This window comes from Corvus moneduloides, chromosome 5 (genome assembly GCF_009650955.1).
Source record: "Corvus moneduloides isolate bCorMon1 chromosome 5, bCorMon1.pri, whole genome shotgun sequence".
Lineage (NCBI taxonomy): Eukaryota > Metazoa > Chordata > Aves > Passeriformes > Corvidae > Corvus > Corvus moneduloides.
The window spans coordinates 13,370,245-13,382,680 of NC_045480.1; positions in this window are offsets into that span (position 1 = coordinate 13,370,245).

Genomic DNA, 12,436 nt, shown 5'->3' on the forward strand with positions numbered 1-12,436 from the left:
AGGAGTTAGTTCCAGGCAACTCACAAAATTATTCTAGTAGTAAGTGATTCAATCATATGTTTGAACTAGAAAGCTCTTTAAAATGTAGGAGACAAAGGATCAGGATGTTTATCTCAAGCTGATACTTATTTTCCACATGATTTTGTAATCCAAAAGACAGAAGTATCAGTTCGTCTATTCATTAGACAAACCACAAAAATACAATCCTCTGCCAACAAACTTCAGCCCAGTTGGGTTTGGGCAAAAGGGGACTGAAGATTAGAGTTACCAGTTCCTATAGATTTAACTGTGTTTGACATGTCTTTGATAAATTTTAAACACAACATGGATTCCATGACCTTAAGTAATGCTTTGTTTCTGCTCCATTTTGTAGCCTGGTTGCACTGCAGATAAAGTCAGCTACTGGTACAGTCTGTAAAGATAGCCTGTGGTAAAGGGTTAGAAATGGTCTGAATGTTGGAGTTAGATAATGACTATTAATTCTTTTAATATTAAAAGTTATTTTGACTATATAGATGACAAGCTGGAGCAGCTCACAGAAAGAAAGACAAGATCTTTTCCACCCTAATACTAGCCTATTTCTGGTTTACTCTCTTGTGATTATCTAGCTTACTCAATTGGAAGGTTATTAGTCATTATCTTTTCTTTCCTGCTATTTGTGTTTTTAGTCTTCTCTGTCTAGTCCAGCTACTTTTAATACTTCTTTCATATCTTCATCTCCATCCTTCCCTGGATCTGGGCACCAGCATATCACAAATGCGTCGGAAGAGTCCTATCCACTGAATTCCTGACTTTTCTAATATAGTATTACCCAGCAATCCTTGACCCCAGCGATCTTAAGGGTCTTTTCCAACTTACCTGATTCTGTGACAAGCAAGAAGCTGGGTTGATGGCCCTCTTGGCTGCCCAACGCCCTCTGCTCAGGAGGACTCCCATGGTTCTTTAATCTTCCTCACTTGGTTCTTAATTACCCATCTCCCCTTTCCTTCCCTCTCTGCCCACAGGCAGCTTTCTTGCCTTCAGAGGCTCCGTTCCTTCTACTGCCATCCCCAAACTGCTCTGCAATTTGAAAATGCTCATTTCTCCTCTGTACTGCAGAGCAGCCGAGGTCCCTGGTGTCTCAGCTACCTTACAGCACTGTGCTTTTCAGCCAGCAGCTTGCCAGCACCAATATTTTGATTTTGTGTATAACAATGCAGAATTGAGGGGAGACTTCTCCCTCTGATAGAAACGAACCTATAGTGAACCTCCAAGTACCTTTTAAATTCAAGAAATATACAGGCTGAGAGATTATACATATATTAGACACTTATTTACATGTAATTTAAGTACATGAATAATTTTACCCTTATCAACAAACCTTGTTTAGAGATGAGGAAACTGAGGAATAGAAATTGTCAAGTCCACAATTCTAATATTCACTATCATGCCATACTGGACTAACTGGACAGAGGTTTAAAGGCTATGAGCACTTACTGACCTCTCATGCATTTCTAGCTCAAAGTGTCTCTTTTGGGCACATAAAAAAAAAAGTTCAAACTCAAAATCAGAGTCTCTCAAAAAAAAAAAAAAAAGTAAAATTCAGCACGTGAAAAAAAAGCAAAATGAAAGCCAAAGGTGGAAATATGACCCTCAGATTAAGAAATAGGCTTTTGTTCAAATTTGAAGTATAAGCCAGAATAAATGCCTACTATTCATTAAAGACCACCCCAACACCTCTCTCTTGAGAAAAGTGTCACGTGGAAATGTAACAGCATACCATAAACTCTTAAAACGTGAGAAAATAACAGAGATTCTGAGTCTCCATTTGGGCTCTTTTCGAATCCTGCTCCTCTGGTTTGTGTATGTTGGATTTCTCATTGTTTGTCAGAAAATAGCTTGGGTGGTTCACTTGAAGCCTCAGAGTATTGGTGTCTGCACAAACTAGAGAAATCCTTGGCATCCTTCCTCGGCCTCTTGTGAACACACATTAATTTTCTTTGGTGCTGTCAGTGCACATACGCAATTTTTTTTCCTTTGTTCTCCTCTCAGAAAGGGATGTCTCTATTTCATGAAGATCTGTTTTCTGCTCCAGGGAGAGATCTCTTCTCACACAGCATGCAGAGTAACACGTCTGATTTTTCCCTTAACAATAGAGGCAAAGTAGGAAAACTGTGGAAGATTATGCTAGGAAACATTGTCTAAACTTCACACACCTGTGTTTTCAGTCTGTGCAGGCTGCTTCCATCTATGAGTAAATCATAGTCATCCTTCAACTTACTTCAGTGTCTTGCTTACACATGGATCTCCTTCATTCTTTAAATGCACTTCTCATCCATACAGGCCAAGTGGCATAGTTTTTGTGTTTAAGAGCCACGATTGAGAGGTGATAATTTCCTATGATGATCTGTACATGTGACTCATTGGATATTAGGGCACTTTGTAAGCGCATCTGTCGTGGTATTCACTTCCTTCTAGAACTCAGACTGTTTAGTCAGACTCAGCATCTGTAAAGATATAAGAAAACGTTTACTAGAAATGTAACTGTTCTTATGTTGCACATAAGTCTTAGATGTTTCTAAGAAAATATAGGCACAAGTTAATGTGATTATCAGGCTGGAAACACCTGCGATTCCCTAAAACCCCCGTGCTGTTGCTATGGGCTGGCTGGGCTACTTGCCTGGTGAACTCAGAGCTGACAGTGTTAGTGGTGCATTCACTCATCTTAATGTCCAAAATGCACAGGAGGATGAGGACCCAAGGGAACCACTCTCTCCCTTTTCCTTTTATCTTTCCTGGAAGATAAACGTGAAGATTTGGAAGAAATTGCCCATACAGAAGAAGCATTGATGTAGAAGAATAAGGATTGTCCATTCTCTCCCTCACCTCACCTATACCTTATGATTGCAAGGTAAAATACTCAATTACTCAGGCTCAGAAGGTAATGTACCACTTACATTCCCGGGTGATCTTTTTATATATGTACTATGTTTTAGTCTTTAGCTGTAAAATCATATACTGCTTCAATTCTACAGTATAAATATTCAGTTTCCCACCAGCCTTGACTTTGCATTAGTGGTCTTAATAAGTCTTTATTCATAGTGCCCTTTGGCTTTATGAATTCCTGATCTTTTTAGTCTGTTACATTATCATGAATGACAGTTTTGGAAATAAAAATACCTGTAGATATGTATCTTTTACTCGTATTGCCCAGGAACCTTCAAACACATTGAAAATTAAATTCTTGAACACCAGGAGTTTTTTTTACAAAAAGGTAATTTTTGAGAATCACAGAACAGCCCAGGCTGGAAAGGACATCTGAAGACTGTCTGATACAGCCTTTCATGGAAAAGGGAGCTGTGATCAAATTGTCTAGCATCCTGCTCATTTGCACCTTGAAAACCTCCAGGGAAGAGAACTCTACCACATGGGGAAGTTGTTCCCATGATTGATTGTACTTGCTGTAAAAGATTTCTTTCTTATATGGAAACCTGCTCTGGAATAACTGGTATACCTTGCCCCTTTTCTTCTCTGTGTGCGTCCTTGAGAAGGGAGATCCTCTGCCCTCTTTGTAGCCATGCTTTAAAAACTGAAATTCTGTGGGGAAGCTCTTCCCTGAATCTTCTCTTTTCCAGGGAGAAAAGATCTAACTCGTTCAGTCTTTCCTCACAGATCAGATTTTCCAGCCCTTTGATCGTCAAATGTATCGCTTCAGAATTATAGTCACCATGAAAGCAAAACAGTTTTAGTTGAGTCAAGTCTTGCTTGCTGTTATTGCATAACAAGAATAACACACATCTCTTTTGTATAAAGCTAGACTTCTATGTCATCTATTGTCCCTCTGGTAACAGCCTTCCAAACACAGCTATTAGTAGATGAAATATTCTAGATAACAGGTTAAGATACAAGGTGTATGACTAATTGCTGTGGGATCAAAAGATTTCGCCAGAACATAAAATATACTTAATATTATAAATTGTCCAACAAAACATTCATGTAATAGAGCTCAAGGTGAGAAAAATAGGAAATGACAACATTTATACATTGAAATGTATATAAAAAGAGTTAGTGCTTTGTTTTTATGTAAATATTTTGGGCCCATTTTATGGACAACAAAACCATAAAATTTGCTTGCAGTGTCATGACTTCCTTTTATATGAAATTCTTCCCTTTGACATCAACAGCCATACACTCAAATTACACTTGAGCTTCTACTTCATAAAAAGTGATTCCTCAATTGTACTTTTCCATGAGATAACAAATACAGACTGTAGCTGGCCTTCATCTCCTATTTCCAGATTAAGACTAAGCACAGCCCTTCACCTTTGAGGGAAGATATCAGGACTTTGTCTGAGAGTGTTTTGGGACTGGAACTTTATGGAGGTCACAGTTATCATCAAGGTCTTATTAAATAGCGGATAATAGACTTCCCCTCTAGATTTTGCAAATTACTGATTAATAAAGTGTCTAATTAATTCTCATTGGGTTTTTATCAATTAAGGTAAAAAATCCCTTGTGGAATAGCCTGCAAGTTGTGGCAGTTGGGTACAGCATTTTAGCATGTCAGATTCTCTAGACTTATAATTTTCTATGGCTTAATACTTCATTATATTTTGTATATGGCAATAAATTTCATATTTTAATATATAATTGCAATCATGTGTTGCAAGTCTAATCAATATTAAAGTATACAATTCACTTATATATTACATTATATAATGGATTTTTATATATTGCATTATATAAGTGTTACAATTTATTCTGGGAAATATAACTTCAGTTTTCATTTGCAGAATTCAAATTATGGTTGAGTCCTACAATTTCCTGCCTGTTACTTTAACTTCATTTGGCTCTGAAAACATCAAGATAAAAATGAAAAATATTTAGGAACTATACTTTTCAGCCTAATGGGACAGTGAAACATTTCTCCAAGTCATTGAAAATAATACAAGGAGATTACTGTTCTGTCAGCTCTCCAGGTAAGCCTTTCAATATTCTGGATGAGCTTCCTAGCTGAATATTCCTTAAGAAGATACTACCACCAACCCCTCAGAAAATTTCAGACCCCCCAGGCTCAGAGCACTTGTTTTACCAAATAGCAATCCTGCCTCCAGATTCCACCTGAGGCACAAGAGTCCTTGAGCCAATTGCCCATCCCCAGGTCTACTAGCAACCCCTCAAACTGACACTGTCTTCTTTAAAATTTGAATTTTCTCATTTATTGATGATCTTGGGTTCAGAGATGACTGATGTAAACAAGCAGATGAACAGAAACAGACTTTGGATGGAGTTTTTAATATTCTATTTATTTTTATTCTCAGGATAGGAACAAGAAAGTAAAGATCATTTAGAAATGGTTCCCTTTCCAAAATGCAATGATCTTTCTGTTCACCCTTCACATCTGATTCCTTTTTCAGAAGCCCAGAAAAGCCAGGGCTCACTCCTTTATCAGGCTGCTGTAAGTACACCTTAATTCTCCACTGAACTTTTGTCTGGCTGAGAACCAAGCCCTCTATTATTTTTAATCTCTCTCACCAAAGTCTTCTTCTGCAAGATATACTCTTTTCTTTGCTAACATCTACTTTCTTTGTTCATATCTTCATAATGTACTATTGCTCTTCTGAGGGGAAAAATAATTTTTTTTCTGATTTATGCCAACTCCTGACAATTCAGGTACTTTGTCACAATGCAATTGTTAATAATTTTTTTTCCTCTAGTAGGAGTACTGTTTCACTATGACTGAGGCAGAATCCCTGAATAGGGCTGTTATGGGGTTTGGAACTTTAGGAGAACTCAGGGAGCAGGGGAAAGTACAAACGTAAACAGATATTACTGTAAATCAAGTGGCAACAGTAGACTGCTCTAGGGGCCAAGACAGGAGTAATGTGTGAGGTTCTTTGCCTGGGTCTATATTCAAGCTCAGGATAGGAATTTTCTTCCTAAGAGCTGCTCTTCTTTTTCCCAAAATCCAGCTTCTGGGCAAGGGAATGCAGGAAATCTTTCCGAGTGTAATCAGTTCTCAGCTGATGGAACAGGCCACAGCACATATCAAGAGTTAGCATTGGAGAATGGAGTAGCCATTTGTATGGCTTTTTGCTGCATGGATTGCAGACCCATGGATTCTTGGTAAAGAGCTGTCATCAGTTCAGATCACAGTCTTTTAAAAGCAGGTTCAGAAATGCGATAATTTAACACCATGTGAAGAAAATAATCTGGTGTAAATTCTCACAGCCCACCTTAAAAGAATATATGTAAAATTAAGTGCTTCTTAGCTGTAGACGAACTTCTTGTAGAGTTTCTAGGGCAGAAGCTACACTGTAAATAGGAGAGAAACCACTCCCATTGCTACTCGTTCAGCTTTTAATGGGTTTCAATGTTCAAGTGTACTCTTGAAGATTTCTAACAATAAACTACCAAATAAATTATTTAGGAAATAAAAAGGAGCACTGCCTTTTACTCTCTCTATCTGCATTGAAAATGCACTTTCAGAGACTCTGCAGTCAGCAAAGAGCTCGTAGGTGCATGCCTGACACTGAACAAATAGGATCAAGGTGTAAAAGTTTATCTGCATAAATAACAAAATCCTTCATCCTCTGTTTCAGCTGCTGAGTCTATTAGTCAGAATGAAAATGTCAAGAATGCTTTACTGCAGTGCTTTTGGAAGAACGCCCAAGTTAAGAGATTAGAGCTTTGTACAAGCCTTGGCCATGGAATTTCTCCCTGAAATGAAATTCTCTCCATTAATACATCTTCTTATCTCCTGCCCTTCTCATACTAACAAGAAACCTCTTCAGTGGTTTCTGATATCCTAAAGAGCACTCTAGGGACTGTGTTGTAGTCTGTCCTCTGCAGGCAAGGCAGAGAGAGTTACCTTCATAATCCTCTCCTGGTTTTCAATGAAAGTTTAGTCCAAATGAACATATTTTCAGAAATTTTCAATTTTAAGAAAAACTATCAAAGTGTTCCCATCAAATACTACCAACAAAATGAAGTAATCCAGAAAATTAAAATAAGCCATATTTTAAGAGAAATATGACAGTAGTTTTTTGGGGTTAATAGAAGAGTAACAGACCTCTGGTGAACAGGTAGAATTTGTCTTTGAACATCTGAAAATGAGGAAGAACTTTACTGCAAGAGTGGCCAAGCCCTGGAACAGGCTGCCCAGAATGATTGTGGAGTCTCCTTCCAAAGGAGCTGTCTGGACACAATCCTGAGCAACATGCCCCTTCAACCTCCCCTCGAGCAGGGAGGTTGGACTAGTGGTCCCTTCCAACCTTAGCCATTCTGTGATTCTGTGACTAAGGTCTACGTTCATCTCTGCTACTTTTCTTGTGGCATTGTCCTCACATTACGTGTCTTGAATTTCCTTCCTCTTACACAGAGTAAATGACACAAATAGCAAATGCAAACATCAAGAAAACAAAAAGTACCCACTCCTTTTTCCAAGGATTAGTACAAAGACCACATATTAGTTTCAGGAAACAACTACCTGGGGAAGACCTTTTTTCCTACCTTATACAACTCTTGTGGCTGTATAGCATGAAGTCAAGATCCTCTGAGTGGCTTTGATCTATGAAGTTTGATCCTACCAGCAAACAGATCTCATTTCATTCTCTTCTCTTGTTAAAGAGAAATCTGCTGATGTCAAAATGGCTGTGACAGCCAAGAGCAGAGGCAGCGAGTTCCTGTCTAAATTATTACCCTTTTTTTTTACATTAGAATATTTCAGAAATGCCAGAAAACACTGGAAGCAAATAAAGTTAGTGACATTCTCTTAATCTGGTCTGAGGCAGTCTTTTCTTATCAGATATTTGGTATATATTATAGTTAAAGTCCACTTCAAGCTGTCTTATAAGGAAAAACATTTTGAATAAAAGTGAAGAACACAGAATTAAAATAGAGACTAGGCAAAAATATAAAATTAGATATCTTTTATTTATGAACAGGAAATACAAATCTTCTGAATTGCTCAAATACTGATGCTCATCAAGAAGAAATTTCCACGAGTTCACATTTAGTTGATGTTTGCATGCTTCACTAGGTTCTAATTTGTATAAATGAAAACTGCACTTTAAATAGCAAAAGTAAGGTTAAAAGAGGACAAATTTCAACATAATAGCATGTTGGTGTAGGGCTGTCCATGTACTCTGTCAAGATGAGGAATATTCTCTCTCTAACTGCACCAAGTGGCTGTTGTGATAGACACAGCATCGAAGAGGCTGAGCAGTCACAGAAGTAGGAAATTTCCACAGAATTGGCAGGTCAGATTTAATCACACGACCTCAAAAGTGAGTTTTGCTGGACAGAAAGCATGGATAGTGAAGCTGGGAATAAAATAATTCCACATACAATCTTCTAGTGAAACCCCTGATGATTCATTAGTAAGGATTAAATCAAATACTCTATGATGGGGTTTCCTGATTGATCTCCAGGTGAAGTGCCCTAAGACTCAGCTCTGCAAGGAACTGCCCCTGTCACAGCATTTGGCAGCTCAAAGGCTGAGTTTGGTTTTATGTCTCTTGTTAATTAATTTGAACAATTTTCTAGAAAATGAGGGCTTTTTGACCTGTTTTAAGTTTCAAATTTACCCTTTAGAACAGGCTTTCTGTGGAGTATCAGAGAATCATAGAATATCCTGATTTGGAAGTACCCACAAATATCATCAAGTCCAGCTCCTGGCCCTGCCCAGGACAACCCTGAAACCTGATGCAACTTTCTTTTATTCAAGGGAGAATATGGACAAAATGGTTGCATGTGCTGTGTGGCACTGACGTCTCCCTGGGTACTCCTGTCACACAAAGTGTACAAATGGCTTACTTTCAGCCTGCTTCTCCACCTTAGGGCAGCACTGAGCCATTGTGGCCTTTCTCCTTTTGGCACCTGAGGCAGCTCAGCTGTCCGTGTTTGGCACTGCAGTGCTCTGGGCAGATCCGCACCAAGGCACAAGAAGTACAGCATTTTATTTGTTAAACACAGCCTCCAAAACAACTGGAAGTGGACCCCTTTTTTTACTTTGAATGCATTTGTGAAACTTGTTAAATATACTGTGAGTTTGCTAACAACAAAGAATTTACCTGGCTGTAAACATGGCCCTAGCTGTCTCTTACATCTGAGTCACAAGACATCGAGTTCTCTTATAAGCAGATTTGTATCTTACATATAATTATGAAGTGTAGTTCTGGAGTGAGACAGAAAGTCAACAGAACTTTTGCATTTGTACAACATCAAAAACAGCAGGGCCTTGGGTTTGTGAGACCATGGTTTGTGATGAATAATGAAATACCAATGAATGAAAATCAGACTACATATGAATCCTGGGTCTGTTGAAACCAGTGGACATTTTGGTACTGGCATCAGTTACATAATGACTTCTGCATCTTTTCTTACATTTCAAACAAAATGCAATCTTTCAGCTCAATTTAAGAAGTGGTGGGAAAAGAATTCAATAAATTGCAAATTTAGAGCTTTCTTTATTTGCTTCTTTGTTAAAGCCAGTTGAGTGGAACCTATAAAATCCAGGATCGTATAAACAATTATGAAAACATGGCCAGTGAGGTTTCCTGTTTAGGATTAGGAACAAAACTTCAAAATCCTTGGTGTTTGCCCTCCTGTCTCAAAAGGCTTAGCATTCGTGATGATTTGTGCTGATTTTTGTTTAAAAAGGAAAACAGAAAATGGAGTAGGTATCCTTTAGTTATACCTAGGATATGGCCTCAGCAGTATCAACAGCTAAATTTTTGAACCAAGAACTCTGCAGTGGGTGTGATTCATTTGCACAAACAGTGAAATGGCCTCCTCCAAACCTTTGCATCTTGTCATGTAACTTACTAGGGACAATCTTGGTGGAACACAGCAATAAGGAAAAATGTTATAACATATTAATTTACTAAAAAATGCACAAGAGTCTTAATTCTTGCTTACTGCTAAAAAGTCCAAGTTTTTATAACTCTCACATTTTCAGTTTAAGAGTTCATTACTGTTATGAGGAAAGTCACAGTACTGAATTGGGATGGGTTAAGGCTAACACATGACCTACATGCAAAGAGTACCTCCCCTGCAAAATCAGTGACCCCTTTTAACCTATAACCTGGCTTGGCATTGCCAACACATATTTCACCTCAATACTTGTCTTAACCTTGCTGTGCCATGGTTGCACAAACATGCTGTAGCTTTCCCTCACGTCAGATTTCTGTTGCTGCTTGTCCTCTGGTAAGACCTCAAAGTTGTACTCTGCTGTTATGTTTTTGAAGCAGCTGAAAGACAAAGTGCAGACTTGGACAAGGAACCTGGTTTGCTCTAGAGAAACATTTTTTGGTGTTGCTTCTTGTTATATCTAGTTAATTGTTTTTATTAAGGGCTGCATGAGTCGTGTTCATAGCAGGGACAACAGGACTCCAAACAACTGTTTAAAACTGTGTTAAACTACAAGGTACCTGGATTTGTAAGGAAGACAGGCTGATCCCTTGTGCAGCGAGTAGGGCATCAGGGACCAGTGAGCTGTCCTGTCCAGCTGGGTCACTACACTGCAGAGGGGAGATCTTGCTCTGATTCTGCTGGGAAAGGATTCTAATATTTAGGTCCTTTCTCACGTTCAGTTTTTAAGGTGAATTTGTGAGAAATGTTTGAGAATCTAAGACATGGCGAACTGGATTGAAATCTGCAGCAGAACCCTAGAGTACAGGTGAGGCCCAGGAAAGCTGTTGTATGCAGCAGCAAGGCTTTTAGTATGAAGAATCCTTCCCTTTTTAATGAATAACATGTTCTCAGGCAGTACCCCTGTTACTTACTTAAAGATTAAATTCTGTTGACTGGCTGCTTGTTCACAGTTTTGATTTGTTCACAGATGTTTTATGTTGAGTGCTGTCATGAATACAACTGGAACCAAGTAAGAATTAGGGAATTTTGGACTCACTGGAAAAGTAGTAATCTTTAAAAGTTATCAGAAAAGAAAGACTAAACAGTATGGTAGGCTGTACTGCTAAGAATCCCAGAAGGCAGTTCACAGTCAGTGAATAGCTTTTTAAAGAAATTGACAGATTCAGGAAGACCAATCTAGAGCATGACAGTCTTAGCCCATATTTCCAGACTTGTTTTCCCAAAATAAGGAATTGAAAATATTTTCATGAGCATTACTTTAGAAAGCAAATAATAGTCCACAAATGGGTAAATAATCTCTTTGGGGTCTCTAATATGTAATCTTGGAGTACACAGACTCCCAAGATCAGTGTGGCTGGAGTTACTAGTCTTCCTCATAGACACTCAAAGAATTTGTCTGGGGATGATCAAAAGCACAAGTTTGCTTTTCAAAGAGCCAATGATGAAATTATAATAAAAACTCATGCATGAGCATCAGGAGGAAATATCTGTGTTACTGTTATGATGTCTAGACATGATCCGGACACAGTTCTGGGCAATTGGTTATAGGAGGCCATGCTTGAGTCCAGGGTGCAGACAAGATGATCTCCAGAGGTCCCTTTGAACATCAACCACTCTATGATTCTCTAAAATTATTATATATATTAAAAGAGAATTATAAATTTTAAAATTCAAGTAGTTTTAAAGGCTGTGGTGAAGTTACAGAGAAATGAGCAGCAATCAAAACAAGTAAAATATTGCCTCTCTTTTTTTGCTTGATCAATGACTGTGTTGCTTCAGTAGTTATGTCAGCATAACCCTACTGAAATCAGCTTTTTCTGACACCCTGGGGTTTCTACATCTAGCCATTTCCTTGTCTAGCAGTTTGTTACAAAATCAAGGAATCTCCTGTCATGTAAAAGCAGGTTAGTCCTTCATTCAGTGTTGATGTTTTCAAGAGGAAAAGACAGAATTTTTCTATCACCAACCATTTTCCGTTATTCAAAAAAATTTACTGTTCAAAGAAAAATCCATCTGTAGTCAACAAAAAACTTGCATATATGTCTGCCAGGAAGGCATGTGACTTCTTCATGGGTTTGTGAGTTTTGGGTGAAAAAACATGCCAGATCTTCTAAGTGCCTGGGACTCTAGGTCCCATTTCTGTACTGGTGTGTATTCTGAGCTGGAATCACCTTCTCCCTGTATCAGTCAGAAGGGCTGCTTGACACAGTTACAAGATATGGGAATTCTGCTAAATAATAGGGAGACACAGTAACCATTAGGTCAAACAGCACTGCAGCGACTGTCAGTATGTGACATGTTGTTGACCTGTCCCAGTCAGCCCACTATGAGATGATAATGGCCCAGTCTGGAAGACAGCAGACCACAAGGAGCATTCACAATATGCATTATGGAAAAAACTGTGTCAGGTTTGGCTCTTCCACCCTACACAATCCTCCAATGCTATCCCAGCAGACTTCGTACCCTCAGGCAATTTCTCAAGGCATGCAACATACCAAGGCTGTCAAAATCATGTTGTCAAACTGTGCCCCTGATGGGTTACAACACAGCACTTGTATAATTTCAGCTGAACTTGATGAAC